The sequence below is a fragment of the Artibeus jamaicensis genome, unplaced genomic scaffold (genome assembly GCF_021234435.1).
Source record: "Artibeus jamaicensis isolate MK-2021 breed Jamaican fruit bat unplaced genomic scaffold, CSHL_Jam_final contig_1028, whole genome shotgun sequence".
In the NCBI taxonomy this organism is placed as follows: domain Eukaryota; kingdom Metazoa; phylum Chordata; class Mammalia; order Chiroptera; family Phyllostomidae; genus Artibeus; species Artibeus jamaicensis.
Genome location: NW_026521201.1, coordinates 2,746,398 through 2,761,352, shown reverse-complemented (window position 1 = coordinate 2,761,352; position 14,955 = coordinate 2,746,398). Strand labels below are relative to the sequence as shown.

At 41.4% G+C, this 14,955-nt stretch overlaps 1 protein-coding gene across 2 annotated transcripts in view; it reads left to right on the top strand.

Annotated features, from left to right (window-relative positions):
• Positions 1-14,955, top strand: part of TMCC3 (transmembrane and coiled-coil domain family 3) — a 285,572-nt gene that overhangs the window by 41,134 nt on the left and 229,483 nt on the right. Inside the window, exon 1 of one of the 2 annotated variants that reach the window (XM_053662213.1) lies at positions 4,900-4,917. The exons of the other annotated variant lie outside the window; for it this stretch is intronic. The gene's annotated coding sequence lies outside the window, so the exon portion shown is untranslated. Of the gene's footprint in view, positions 1-4,899; positions 4,918-14,955 lie in introns of those variants that run through there. 2 annotated transcript variants of the gene reach the window in all.

Below are 14,955 nucleotides of genomic sequence, written 5' to 3'. Positions count from 1 at the left end.
TGAATTATAGGGGTACCAGAAGGGGAAGAGGAACAGCCACCAGTGGAAAACTTATTTGAACAAATAATAAAGAAGAACTTCCCCAATCTGGCAAAGGCAATAGACTTCCAGGAAATCCAGGAAGCTCAGAGAGTCCCAAAGAACTTGGACCCAAGGAGGAACACACCAAGGCACATCATCATTACATTAGCCAAAATTAAAATGAAGGAGAGAATTCTAGAAGCAGCAAGAGGTAAGAGGACAGTCACCTACAAAGGACTTCCCATCTGACTGTCAGCTGATTTCTCAAAAGAGACCTTACAGGCAAGAAGGGGCTGGAAAGAAGTATTCCAAGTCATGAAATCCCAAGACCTACATCCAAGATTGCTCTATCCAGCAAAGCTTTCATTTAGAATGGAAGAGCAGATAAAGTGCTTCTCAGATGAGGTCAAATTCAAGGAGTTCATCATTACCAAGAGCTTATTATATGAAATGTTAAAGGGACTTACCTAAGAAAAAGAAGATAAAAAATATGAACAGTGGAAGGACAGCAAACTCACAGTTATCAAGAACCACACCTAAAACAAAAGCAAACTAAGAGAACAGCTAGATCAGGTGCGGAACCATAGAAATGAAGATCACATGGAAGGTTAGCAACAGGGGAGTGGGAGAAGGAGAAGGGGGGAGAAGGTACAGAAAATAAGTAGCATAGATGGTAGGTAGGAAATAGGGGAGAGGGCAAGAATAGTAGGGGAGATATAGAATCTAAAGAACTTGTAACACATGGACATAAACTAAAGGGGGGAATGGTGGGGCAGGGGTGTGCAGGGTGGAGGAGAATGAAGGGGGGTGAATATGCCAACTGTAATGGCATAATCAATAACATATATTTTTAAAAGAATCATAGAGTTGCAGGTTCTTGGTGCTGGAAGGGACCTCGAATCCTTTTACCCACCACAGGAATCCTTAGAGTGCTCTCGCTGGCTGTTGACCTTAGGTTTGGTGGGTGGGCATGTCCAACAGAAGAGAGCTTATAACTTTTCAAGCCTATGGGATCAATTCTTGGATAACTTAAGTATTAGAGAATTATTTCACTTATGGAATGTAATATTTCCCTGTAATTCTTACCCCTTAGCAGTATAAAGCAGGTTGGAGCCATTTTTATTGGCAATTCTTTAAATATTTAAGAATAACTACCTTAAACCTTTACTTCTAGAGGGCCAAACACCTCCAGATTAAGTCAGTCAACTATTCTGTTCTGTCAACTATTTTGTATTTAATTTGGATTCCAGACCTCCAGTTATTCTGGTCACTTCTTGCCAGATATGCTTAGATTGCCCATATCTTTGGTGCCCAAATCAAACCTGTACACCAGACATGGCCTGGCTGGCAGAGGTTAGTGAGCCTGTCAGTGCCTCTGATGTGGACAGATGCGGTGATGGTTAGTGAGCCTATCAGTGCCTCTGATGTGGACAGATGCGGTGATGGTTAGTGAGCCTATCAGTGCCTCTGATGTGGACAGATGTGGTGATGGTTAGTGAGCCTATCAGTGCCTCTGATGTGGACAGATGCGGTGATAGTTCATTGGCGGCTGCATTGCACTGTTAGTACATGTGAAGCTTGTGTCCCACCAAAACCCCAATATTTTTTTCCTCCCATGGATTTTGACCAACCCAGTTCTCCCTTGATCTCCTATTATATAATTGTCTCTTTTTTATATAATATCTGTTTAAACATAAATTCAGTACTTTATAGTTAATATTATTATTTAATATTAGTGATAACACTAATGTCTAGCATCTATTGAGAATTTGCCATGTTCATCCTCTCAGGTTTCCCCCAGGATTGGCCTTTTGGGTTTGTTCTGAATCTTGTTTCTTCCTGTTTCTTGTTTCTTTCCCATAAAACTTTTATGTATTGAGAAAGAAGTTTGCATACCTAGTTTCTACCCATCTGGGTGCCCTCTCTACCCAGGTGTGTTTTGGTTTTGCCGAGTTCATAATGCTGACAGGTGTGTAGGAGGGAGATCCCATGGGAACGGGTTCGAGCTGCATGGACCTGTGCACATATGTCCATGTGGTCTTCCGGGCCCCTCCAGTCTTGGCTGGACATGGCTCATCACTACACAGTTCTGCTCTCCTATGGATCAAGTCACGTTCTCCACATCGTTGCCCCAGATGGCTATGGAGTGAGGATTATGACATACTTAGATGCATTTAGAAAATAAAAGTGACAAAGAGGGATTTAAAAAAAATAGAGGAGGAGAAAAGATGAGCAATTTTTTTTATTTTAAAATCTGTACTTAACCAACTCAGCCCTAAATTTTTCTCAGTCTGCTCTATCCCTCTGTCCTTGCGATCGCTTCCAAGTCATTAGTGCCCCTTCCATGCTGTGGGCTGAGGGTCTCTTAACTGCTCCTTATCAGAAGGAGAGATGCTTTTTAAAAAATGATGTAGTTCCTGTTTTCAGATATTTTCTTTCCTGAGCAAGGAAAAGGCTATTTGCTGGAAAACCTGACTTGACTCATAAAAGAGCAGATTCAAAATAGAAAGTATTTGCAAATCAAGTATCTGACAAGAAAGTTGTATAGAGAATATATATGAAGAACTACTACACAATAAAATTGGCCAATTTAAAAAATGGGCAAAGGAGTTGGATAGTCATTTCTCCATAGAAGAAATATACAGATGGCCAATAAACACATGAACAGATGTTCAGCCATAATGAAATACCATTTCACACCAACAAGACTAGCTAAAACTTAAAAAAATAGTAACAGTAAGTGTTGGTGAGGTTGTGTAGAAATCCTTATATCCTGCTAGTGTGATTGTCAAATGGTGCAGACACTTTGAAAGGCAGTTTGGCACTTTCCCAAATGCTAAACCTAGAATCACCATGTGACCCAGCATTCCACTCCTAGACCAAAAAGAAATGTAAAGCTGCCTTTGGACAAAAACGTGTACCAGTTATCTTTTCATTGTTGAATTGTAAGGGTTTTTAAAAATATAGGTTAGATACAAGTCTCTTATCAGATACATGATTTGCAAATATTTCATCCCATTTTTTCTTTTCACTGGGTTGATGATTTGTTTGTTTTTGAAGCAAAATGGTAGGATATTGATGAAGTGTTGGTTTTTTCTTATCATTTGTGCTTTGGTTCTTATGTTTTTAAAGTGCTAAAAGTATTAGCTTATCTCTTTTATAGGCTAGTTGTCACAATATATAAGAGGAGCTAGCTGTGGATAATGAATTAATGTACTTTGTGAGGGAAAAACAAGCCCACACAACTCTGAGGTTCAGTGTATTGATGGTTTGCCTTATTTATATTTGCATCCCTCTCAGCCACCCAAACCCCAGCACTTAGCATGGTGTTGTGAATATAATAAATGCTCAAAAACACTTGGTGAGTGAATCTAAAAATGAAAACTGGTGTTTGCTAAAGACCTAAACTGTATTTTGTTTAGGCTTTGAAGGTAAGTACGAATTCAAATCATAGCTCCACTTACTGTGTGGCCTTCCTAAGCCACTAACCTTCTTTAACTTCAGTTTGCACATCAGTAAAGGAAGGCAATAATGTTTGTCTTGAGCGATTGTTGTAAAGATCCCATATAAAACCCTTTGCACATGTAGAGATTCTGCAAATAGCAGTTACTGTTTACGTCCAGCAGTTGATATGTGTGTCAGTTTCTGTATTTAGTAAAATGGTGATAGCGCAGGTCTTCAGCCATGTCAGTAGCGTTCATATAGATGCACGTGGTAATACATTTAGTTCTCCCAGCTTCCTCTTGGCTAATGCTGTGCCTTTTCAGTAAGGTTGATCATTAAGGAGTCCAGTAGGGGTTTCTTTTTGACAGTTATGGTTGGGTGAATATTGTAATGACCTGATGGGGTAGCAAGATGCTTCCCCAAGTCCCTAATTTTCTTTAATCTGGTGGTAGGAAGAAAGGCAACCTACATCACACACAGATATTTAGGATCCTGGAAAATTTCCCCAATTACAGAATTAAGTTGGCATTCCAGAGATTGGAGTCTTTGGAGGTGGTTTGATAGGGAACCCTGAGCATTCCTCTTCTTTACCCCAGTAGACTGACTTCAGTAGGTTTCCTCCTGACGACTTGGCGCACATGCTGATTAGATTGTAAACTCCTTCTGTGGACAAAAATAAAGAGATCGCTGTTGCATCTTTTTTCTCTTATCCTCCAAATCATGCTTTCCATGAGCCATTCTGGAAGATGTGGGCGTCTTCTCTGGCTGTGGGACACACCTCAGGTGCACCCTGAGGAGAGAGCTTCTCTCTGACTCCATCAAAGACATGAAAACAGGCGCTGTGTCAGGGGCCACGGGAATGCATAGACAGGGCTAGTGCTCTTTACCATCTGCTTTTTAAGTGTTGACCTTGCCAGGCCAGGTGAATGAGCCCACAGACATTCCTAAATGGGAAGAAGTGATTCATTTTAGATTGTTTTAGCATTTCCGAAACCTAGATTCTAGTAGATTTTCCTTGGGAAAGGGAGTCTGCAATTAGTTCTCAAAGTTCTCAAACAATAGGTGAAGCAGAACTAAATAGGTTTCTTTCCCAGAAGATGCTCTGGATCTTTAATATGTTGATGGGCATTGTGGCTTTCCAGGAGAGAAGTGCAGTATGGATTTCCAAATTTACTTGCGCTTATAACCTTGTATGGCCCAGCATCTCGAGAACCAGAGGCCCACAGGACTGCCACTTGGGAATTGCTGGTGAGAGGGGTGGTGTTCAGAGAAACAGGGAAAGACGCACTTTGGGAAGTGCAAATGAAGCGTTTTCATAAGCACTTCCACTTTGGTTTCTCAGTGATTACTTCAACAGAAGTCATTAGGGGCTCTTATAAATTCAGGGCCCTAATCAAATAAAAGTGCCCCAAGCCTTGCAGAATCACGAACATCATCTGGTCCGAAGAAAAGGTAAAAATTGTTCTCTGGTTTTTATTTTAAAGGAACCTTTTGGTGAAGCTGATGATTTACTTCTTTCATACATGTGTTTAGTTAGGGTCTGCTAAACATACATTTCTGCTTTAAGGTAAAATCACATTCTAAGAAATAAACAATTTATAGGCAATTCTTGTATGATAAGGCTCTGTTAATGGCATGTAAAACTCTGAGGGCAAATATTGTTAGGGAGTAAATTATATGTGCATCTTGCTTCTACCATACTTTTCGGGGCAGATTTATTAAATGAACTTCTGTCTAACTTGGTCTAATAGTGTTAGCAGGCCAGTGCCTGCTAACAGCAATAATAGCTAATGCCTAAGTGATCAGTCTGTGCCAGGTGCTACTCTAGGTACTTTGTGTGTATTAATTCATTTAGTTCTCACAAAAATGCAATAGGATAACTTATTTTTCTCACTTTATGAGTGGGAAAATGCTATAGTAGTGAAGGCTAGAATTCATTATTGGGTCTGTGTTCCCATCATTGAATAACAAAGCACCGTTTACAGTACATTTTCTTTAATTTTGAGATAGTGGAAATTTTCATAAAACTACAGGTGATATGTAGTATGTAACTTATTTTCCAATTAATTTGTTCTGAAGATAGCTATCATACCTTTTATAACTCTTAAGAGAAATTTGAGATATCAGTAAATGCTATACAAATGGAATTTTGTATGTATTTTTTGTACTTATGAATTTTTCCAACAGTCTTTCCTTGGGCCAATTTGCGTATTTGATGCTAGGAATGTGAAGACGATGTCAGTCTCTGTCCTCACAGAGATTCTTCAAATGCGAAGGACTGTAATCCTCCAAACAGTTACCATTTCTTAATCTGGGGAAAGGAAAGCAGGTTCTAGCATTTTATTTTAAAAAGCCTAAGAGAAAAAGTCTGTAGACTGTAGTGGGACAGGAAGCTGGAGAGAAACTACAGGTCTCAAATGATATTTTTCCCAGCTTTATTGATATATTATTGACATATGTCATATGTAAGTTGATTGGTGTACCTTGTACAATGTGACAATTTGATACATGTAAATACAGCAAAATTATTGCCACAGTTAAGTTAGTTCACACCCCCACCCCCTCATATAATTACCGTGTGTGTGTGTGTGTGTGTGTGTGTGTGTTTGTGTGTGTTCATAACACTTACTTAAGCTTTACTCCCTTAACAACTTCCAAGTACAAAATGCAGTGGCGTTAATTATGGTCATAATGCTGTGCCTTAGATTCCTAGAGCTTACTTGTGGCTGGAAGTTGGTACCCTTTGACCAAAAACTCCCAGTGCACCCACCCACCAACCTCTGAGAACCACCATTCTACTCTCTATTCCTATGAGTTTGGCTTTTTTAGATTTCCTGTATAAGTGAGAGTATGCAGTATTTGTCTTTCTCTTGATTTATTTCACTTAGTGTAATGAGTCCACTGGATGACTTTTGAGTTGTTCCACAGCCCTGGCTTAGTTTCACCCAGGGCAGTTATCTACCTGTTGCAGCACGTGCCTCCCCGGGAAGCAGGCCTAACTGGGGCAGCCTGGGAGAGAGAATCACGTGCTCTGAAGGGAATCACTCCAGGCCCCTTTCAGAATCTCCTTAAATGCCCTCTCCAGGGTGGGGCGGGTGTGTGCTTTCATAATGCAAATGAAGGGAGGAAAGTGTGGTTGCCTGGGGAGCTCTCTTGTGATGAAAAATGAGACCAGCTGGCAGTGTGCTTGGTCTTGGTGGGCCTCCTGTGACACAGCCTTTTGCATTATTCTTGCTGCACAGTGAGCACTGGGTCAGGGCTCTGTTACCCGTGGTTGGCACTGACCACGAAGCTTTTGCTTCCTTGTTTGAATCAGCTTTAAAGGAAAACAATGGGGGCCGGGGAGCAGAGTCTCCCTGGGAAATTCTGTACAAAGACCCATGTTTAGTTGGTTGGTAGGCAGGACTCTGAGCTCTTGGAAAAGCTAGCTGCCAGGCCAGGCCTGTACAGCAAGCTGGAAAGTGCCTTCTGCTACCCCCCCCCCCCCTCAATCTGCACTGCTGTTCAGCGTGCTGTGACAACTACATCTTAAAATGTTTGTTGGTCTCTTGGGTTGTTTGGTTTCACAGCTAAGGATACTGTCTAGATTAAAGGACTGTCTGAAAGGAATGTTGGAAGGTTTTTGTTTTTTCATAATGTTTGTTGAGTGTTTCACGTGTGCCAGGTGTTGTTCTAAGCACTTTTTAACATTTTTAACTCATTTGAGTCTCAATACAGCCGTAAGAGGTATGTGATGAAATGATGCTCAGAGACTGACATTGGGAAGCCTGGCTTCGGGGGACAGTGGTTTGACTTCTCCTCAGGCAGAAATCTACTTAAATCGTTCTTGGAAGGCAGAAATCTTTTTTTCAAAAATTATGTAGGTACATAGCTCTAGTTAAATGAAGAAACAAAAATATTATCTTTTATTATTGTAGTTGTTATGTGATTATTTGTCTCTGTACATGACCAAAAGACTTTGAGTCATTTTTGGCTCCCAGGTTTCTGGCCCGGGGGTAGCACAGGAGCATGAAACTCAAAATGGGGAGTTGCTTAAGTGCTTGAGATATTCCAAAAAAGAAAGAAAGAAAGAAAACACCCAGAGGCCTGGCCAATGAGGATATGCCATTTATTACTTATAATGATAAGGCAGTGCACCAATGGCAGCAGGCCCAGGAGGTTGGTGTCACAGAGACCACGCCTCCTCCAGTTATACAGGGTCCCGGCCGAAGGAGGCACGTGTCCTATACACAACTCTAAACTACCTCAGTGTGTAAAAGGTCAAGGAGCAGTCACAGGACAAGGAGCTGCTCCCAAAAGGAGATAAGGAGGGAGTTACAATTCATTCTCAAAACAGTACACATTCCTTCTGGCCAATGGCCCTCTTACCAGCCCTCAGTCATGGGAGGGGGAAGGGCTACATCCATTGACCCCTCTCCTGGGTGACTGGGTAATGTAAGTGAGATGTGTGACCAGGGATCTAAGGATTAACTTGCATGGTTTTTACCTCCGGGTCAAGAGACTCAACATGAATAAAATGTGATACAATAAACTGGTACCAAATCAAAAGGGTCTAGAATGACTCAAAAACAGTAACCTACATTTCTGCCACACTTCAATAAACCACCACATTCCTTGTCTCTGATTTCCCATCAGAATGTGAACTTGAATTTTTGTCTGTTCTGTTTTTTTCCTGTTTCTCTAACACCTGGCACATAGATGATACTTGATATTTGTTGACCATATGAATAAATAAATGAATAAGTATCACATGGCTAAACATTTTGGCTTTCTAGGGAGCAACATGAGAATTGACATCCTGTTGTATACCCTATGGCAGCAGCAATGACGGAAAGACAGAGGCTCCTCCGACCAAAATGCACAACCCCCAATTTTTAGAGGACAAAGTCCCCATTGCCTACTCTGCCACTAGGGATGTGCTCTAGGGCCGTGCTCTCCCCACAGTTCTGGCCGGGCTGAGGAACGGTGCTGGAAGCACATTCACTCACAGGGCTCACTTAGGAGAGATCAGCAGCCTCTCCCTGCATCAGGCACTTCCCTGGCTGTTGTAAGTGTCCCATTAGGTTCCAGAGCTTCCAGATAGTTGATTGCAGTCACTCCCTCTACCTCAAGGGTTGCTTTGTGTGGGGTGACTCCTGGAGCTTCCTGCTGTGCCATTTTACATGGCATTACTCCTTAAGTGGGAAAAACTTGTTCTTTATGGCAGAAGGGGCATCCTTAGGAAAAACTACCAGGCAGATGTTCCCTTCCTTTCCATATCTATTGCTATTTTAGGGAGTCACTGCCCGCAAGGAGTTCCCTGCAAGGGGTGAGAAGCATGTAAAATGGAGAACTTACAGTTCCACAGAAATTCTGGAAATGCTACCTCCACGGAAGGATGAACAAAATGTCCAGAGGGCAGAGGAGAAAAGGAGGGATTCAAGAATAAGGGAAAACATTATTGCACTAGGTCAGTTAAAGTGCTGGTACCTTGTTAACTGAGGGTCTAGCTAAAGGGTGGTAAGTGAAGATGGTCCCACTTTCAGCTTCTTTATGGCATGTCTCCTCCCTCTACACTTTCTGGCATCTTGCACGTCTGCATCTCCCTCCAATCATCCTGTCAACCACATTTACTGAAACCGCTCTCTCATCTCCTTCAGCATCAGCTCCTTTGAAGCCTTCCCAACCACCCTGTTCAGTATGGCCATCTCTCTCTTCCTATCTTGCTTTATTTTCATTCAGAGCTGTGGCACCCCGGCACTATGTTTGTGAGTGGGCAAGTGATAGTTATGTAATTCATGTATTTATGTGACTGATGGTAATTGAACACCACCACCTGTCAGGCACTGTGCTAGGCTCTGGAGACAGGCAGACAAGGCAAAGTCCTAGATTTCACGAGGCTGACCTCCTACAGCAGAGGGGCAGACCAAAACCAAATAAACAAGTAGGATAAGTTCTGGTTGTGGTTAGCATATGAAGAAAATAAATAGGGCGATGAGATAGCCTGGTGGTTGGGGGAGAGCTACTCTCACCTGGGTGGTCAGGGATGGCCTCTCTGTGAGCGAACACTTAGGCTGAGACTTGAATGGTGAGAAAAAGCTAGCTGTTATGGGTTGAATTGTGTCCCCTAAAAAGCCGTATGTTGGAGTTCTAGCCCCCAGTACCTCAGACGGTGACTTTATTTGGGAATAGGCTTGTTACAGATGTAACTAGTTAAGATGGGGTCATACGGGAGTAGGGCAGGCCTCCAGTCCAATACAACAGGGAAGATACCAGACGTTGCCAGAAGCTAGGAGAGAAGGATGCAACAGATTCTGTCTCCTGCCTTCACAAAGAACCAACAGGGCTGACGCCTGGAGCTTGGACTTCTAGCTTTCAGAACTATGAGAAAGTAAATTCTGTTATTTAAGCCATCCAATTTATGATACTTTCCCCCAACAGCATAAGGAAACTAACACAGCAGCCTTGGAAAGTTATGTTGTTTCCAGTAGAGGAAACAGGGAGTGCAAAGGGCCCCGAGATGGAAACTGTACTAACCAGCTAGCTCACTACATTGTAATTATTCGCTTCCACATATGCCTGCTACCTTAGACTGGGAGCTCCTGAAGAACAGAGGCAGTGCTTATTTGTCGTTATTCCCCTGTGACTGGCACAGTACCTGATACAGGATGGGTGCTCAGAAGATGCGTGTTTAATTTGTGAACATTTGTTCCTTTAGCTGTAAATCTACTTTATTGTTCAGGAGGCAGCTTGTTTTTCTCCAGCTCACCCTGAAGATGTTAAATGCCTAATTAAATGTATTCCTTGGGATTCTTCTGTGGCAAGTTTATAGAAACGAATAGCTTAAACAACAAGGTAGAAATTGACTCATGTAAACAGAAGTTGCTTTTCTAAACAAGCAATAGCACATGCCTTAGGCACAGCTGGACCTACAGATTCACACAGCCTGCCCATCCCTCTTCCATCTACCCATCTCTCGTTTTGACCTCTGCCATGGTTGGCCCCGTGCTCTAAGCTCTTCTTTGCACCTCCATATAGTAAGGTACAAGGGCTCTGACCACTTCAGGGCCATAGCCTTAGAGCTCTCAGTTCAACGAAGGTTATGGACCATTTCTTCCTAGCTTCAATAGAATAAATTTCAGAGGTGGACCCTCTGATTATTTTGAATCATGCCCGCCCTGTGACTGAGCATAGGGTAGAGGTCACATTCAGCCCTTTTGAAATTATGTAGGGTCGGGGAAAGAAGAACAGTTCCCAAAATAATAATTACACACACCTCTGTCTGAAATCAGGGACCATGCACCAGGCACAATATGCCATAGTATATATGAGCATAGACCCCAAAACGTCACTGCCTGGGCCCAAATCCTGACTCTGCTGCTTGCCAGCTGTTGGACCTTGGGCATGTTACTCTCTGTGCCCCACTTTGCTCAGTTGTAAGGGAAATAATAATGTTATCCACTAAGGATGAGGTGGGCCACCCACACAAGGCCCCAGGAACCGTGCCTTTGGTTCGGTGCCATCTATGTGAGTGTTGTTGTTATAAATGACTACATTGGCAAGCATAGAATACTTAGCTTTCTCCTAATTTCTCTGTCTTATAACCCTATTTAAAAAGGGGATAAAGTGGGCACTGTACGGAATGCTGAAGTAATCCTGTCAGATTCACCCTTTTCCTCAATAGTGTCTTTTTCTTGCCATCCCTCTTTTCTTCCTGTTCTCTACTTTCTTCTGTGTTTAGATACCAACAACTGATTCATTTATCCTGTCAGTTAGCTCTTAACCCCTCAAGAGTTTTCCTTTAAAACTCAAAGTCAAATACCTTATAGCACATTAAGGAGGTTTGATTTGTTTGTCTTTATAGAAGGAGTCATTTTTCATTAGGCATAAGCTGGAAAAGAGTATTTTACTGTAGCTGGTGGGACTCGAGTTTGGAATCTATAAGGATTTCAATTGTTGAGCGGCAGAGCCTTCAGATGAAGTCTGATTAATAATAGTAATAATAATAATAGTAGTAGTTCACTTGTATAGAGTGCCTCCTCCTTGCCAATCCGTGCTATTGATTCTCCCAGAAATCTTTCAGATGGCTAACCTATCCCTTTTCCAGATGAGCAAAGGAAGGATCAGAGAAGCTTCCTTGGCAAAGTTCTTCTAGGTGGAAGTGGTGAATCTCTGACTCAGACCCAGGCTCTTCACACTGGTGTCTGAGCCTTGACCACTGACTGGGTGACTGTCACCTGCCATTCAGGATTATGATGGATGAAAGACAGATTTCAAATTTGAAAAAAAAAGAACAGAAAGAAAGAGAAAAGGAAAGGAAAATCAGACAGTACAACTTGCTAAAGATAAATAACATTATAGGTTGTTGGTATATAAAGATAGTTTCAAGATTATCAAGTGAATCCTGGCATGATTTGATCCCTAACTTAAAATATATGTATGTCACGTAATGTTAAAAGTTAATTTGCAAATGAAAACAATGCAGTGCTTATAGTTCAGCTACTTTTATAAAGTTATTTTAAAGATAGCATAGTAACTCTTTATTATATGGTGCTATAAAGTCTAAATGGGTCACCTCAGTGTACACTTCTCTCTGAACCCTAAAATGACCACTGCTTTAGATAGTAAGAGAAACTCACAACCACTGTGTTTACATGAGAGGAAAAGAAACTCATGACCACAGTTTTTAGGTGAGAGGAAAAGAAACTAATGACCCTGTTTTCAGACAAGAGGAAAAGAAACTCATGACCACTGCTTTTAGGTGAGAGGAGAAGAAAGCAATGTCTGAGACTGGAATTTCACCATTTTCCTGTCTCTTACAGAGAAATGGCTGCTGTGCATGCTCTGGTGGACCCAACAGTAGGAGGACAAAAAACAACCTTTTCCCTCTACCCTCCGGGGTCCTCCAGCTGCAACCCTGTAAGCCAGACTGACAAAAGACAAGCTCACAAGAGAAAAACAAGTTTGTTAACATGGGCATGGAGCATGCACATGGAAATGCAGTGATGAGGACCTCAAAGAGTTGGTTAGAACTTGAGATTTTATAGCATCTTAACAAAAGAACAATAATTTTGTAGAGAAGCGACCAGACAAATGAAAAGGACCTGGAGCTTCAATGGTTGGCAAATCATGAAAAGGCAAATACCAGGTCCAGCCGAAGTAACGCCTGCCGGAGTGTGGCTGGTAGGGTAATAATGTGGGTGCGATAACTTACAGTTTTAATTTGAACATTTCACCTAAAATGTCATATGGGGTGCTTGAGTGTGATGTTGTAATATTACAGAATTACATGCTTATGAGTTTGTAGTAAGAGATTTTAAAATAAAAAAGGGGGCATTATTTGTGCCAGACCCTGAATATGGGAAACCAGTGGTGGATAAGGGCTAGTTTTACCAAGGACTGTTACATAGATTCCTCTGGTGGTTCCTCTGGACTGATGATGGTCTAGAGTTCTCTCCAGTGATTAATTTGTGTTCTTCCTGGTAGAGAGGGGACAAGGGACACCTCTACAAATTTATGTCCTGGTTTGAAGAGAGTGCAAAGGACTTTTCTTGTGTCTGCTTCTTTTCAGTTGTCTTTAGCTCAGAGCACCCCTGATGCTAAAGTAACATTCTGCTACCCTCCACAAGCTATGCATGGTTGGGTATAAATTAAATCATTTTTTCTACAAATAATGCCTGTGTGCCAGGCACTGTTCTAGGTGATGGGGATACAGCAGTGAACAAGACAGACAAACCCTTCCCCCACCCTGGAGCTTATATTTTAGTTGAGGGATATGAGCAGTAAACACATGGGTATAATATAAAATATATCAGATGGTGGAATTTTTTTACATTTAATACTGTTTTGTATTAGTTTCCAGTGTAAGCACAGTGGTTAGGCAGTCATGTTCTTCATAAAATGTTCCCCCTGATAATTGCAGTACCTATCTGGCACCAGACATAGTTATCACAACGTTGTTGACTATAATTCCTATGAGGGACTTTACATTCCTATGACTATTTTATAATTACTTATTTGTACTTCTTAATTTCTTTACTTTTTTTAATCAACCCCCCAACCCTTCTCCCCTTTGGCAGCCATCAGTCTGTTCTGTCTATGAATCTGTTTCAGTTTTGTTTGTTCATCTATTTTGTTCTTTGGATTCCACATATAAATGAAACCATATGGTATTTCTGACTTATTTCACTTAGTATAATACCTTCTAGGTCCGTCCATACTATTGCAAATGGTAAGATTTCATTCTTTTTTATGGCCAAGTAATAATTTCACTGTATATATTCACCACAGCTTTTTAATCCACTTGTCTGTTGATGGACATTTGGGTTGCTTCCATATCTTGGCTACTGTAAACAATGCTGCAGTGAACATAAAGGCACGTATATTGTTTTGAATTAGTGTTTTGGGTTTCTTTAGATATATTCCCAGAAGTGGGATCACTGGGTCAAAAGGTAGATCCATTTTTATTTTTTTGAGGACCCTCCACACTGCTTTCCACAGTGGCTGCACCAGTCTGCGTTCCCACCAGCAGTGCAGAAGGGTCCCCTTTCTCCACGTCCTGGCCAGCACTTGTTGATTTATTGATGGCCATTGTGACAGGTGTGAGATGGTATCTCATTGTGCTTTTAATTTGCATTTTTCTGGTGATTACTGACATTGAGCATCTTTTCATATGACTATTGTCCATCTGTATGTCCTCTTTGGAGAAGTGTCTATTCATGTCCTTTGTCCATTTTTTAAATTGGACTGTTTTGTCTGTTTGTTTTTTGGGTTTGAGTTATGTGAGTTCTTTATAAATTTTGGACAATAACCCCTTATCAGATGTTTTATTAGTGAATATATTCTCCCATTCAGTGGGCTGACTTTTCATTTTGTTGATGGTTTCCTTTGCTGTGCAAATCTTTTTAGTTTGATGTAGTCCCATTTATTTTTTTCTTTTGCTGAGGAGATATATCAGAAAAAAATATAACTAATAAATGTCAGGGATTTGCTGTGTATGTTTTCTGCTGGGAGTTTGGTGGTTTTGAGTCTTACATTTAAGTCTTTAATCCATTTTGAGTTTACTCTTGTATATGGTGTAAGAAAGTGGTCTAGTTTCACTTTTTTTTGCACATGTCTGTCCATATGGTGAAATCTTATGAAGAAATAAAAGCATGGAAGAAGGAAAAAGAGCACTTTGAGGAACACGTTGTAATTTAAAACAGAATGACCAGGGAAAGGTGATATTTGAACAACTGCCCAAGAAAGGGGAAGGAGTCAGCCTTGTGGGCGCCCAGGGTCTGGGGGACATGTTCCGAGTAGTGGCAACAGTAAGCAGGTGAGCTAGGGCTGGCTGGAAGAGCTGAGGTGGGTGGGATTGGTGAAGAATAATTGGAGATGAGGTCAGAGAGACAATTGGTGGTGAGTGGGGGTAAGATCCTGGGAGGAATTATGAGTTGTAAGGACTTTGGCTTTTTAACCCTTGAAAAGGTAGGAGTCAAAGATCCCTGGCCTATACAGCTAGCAGGTGGA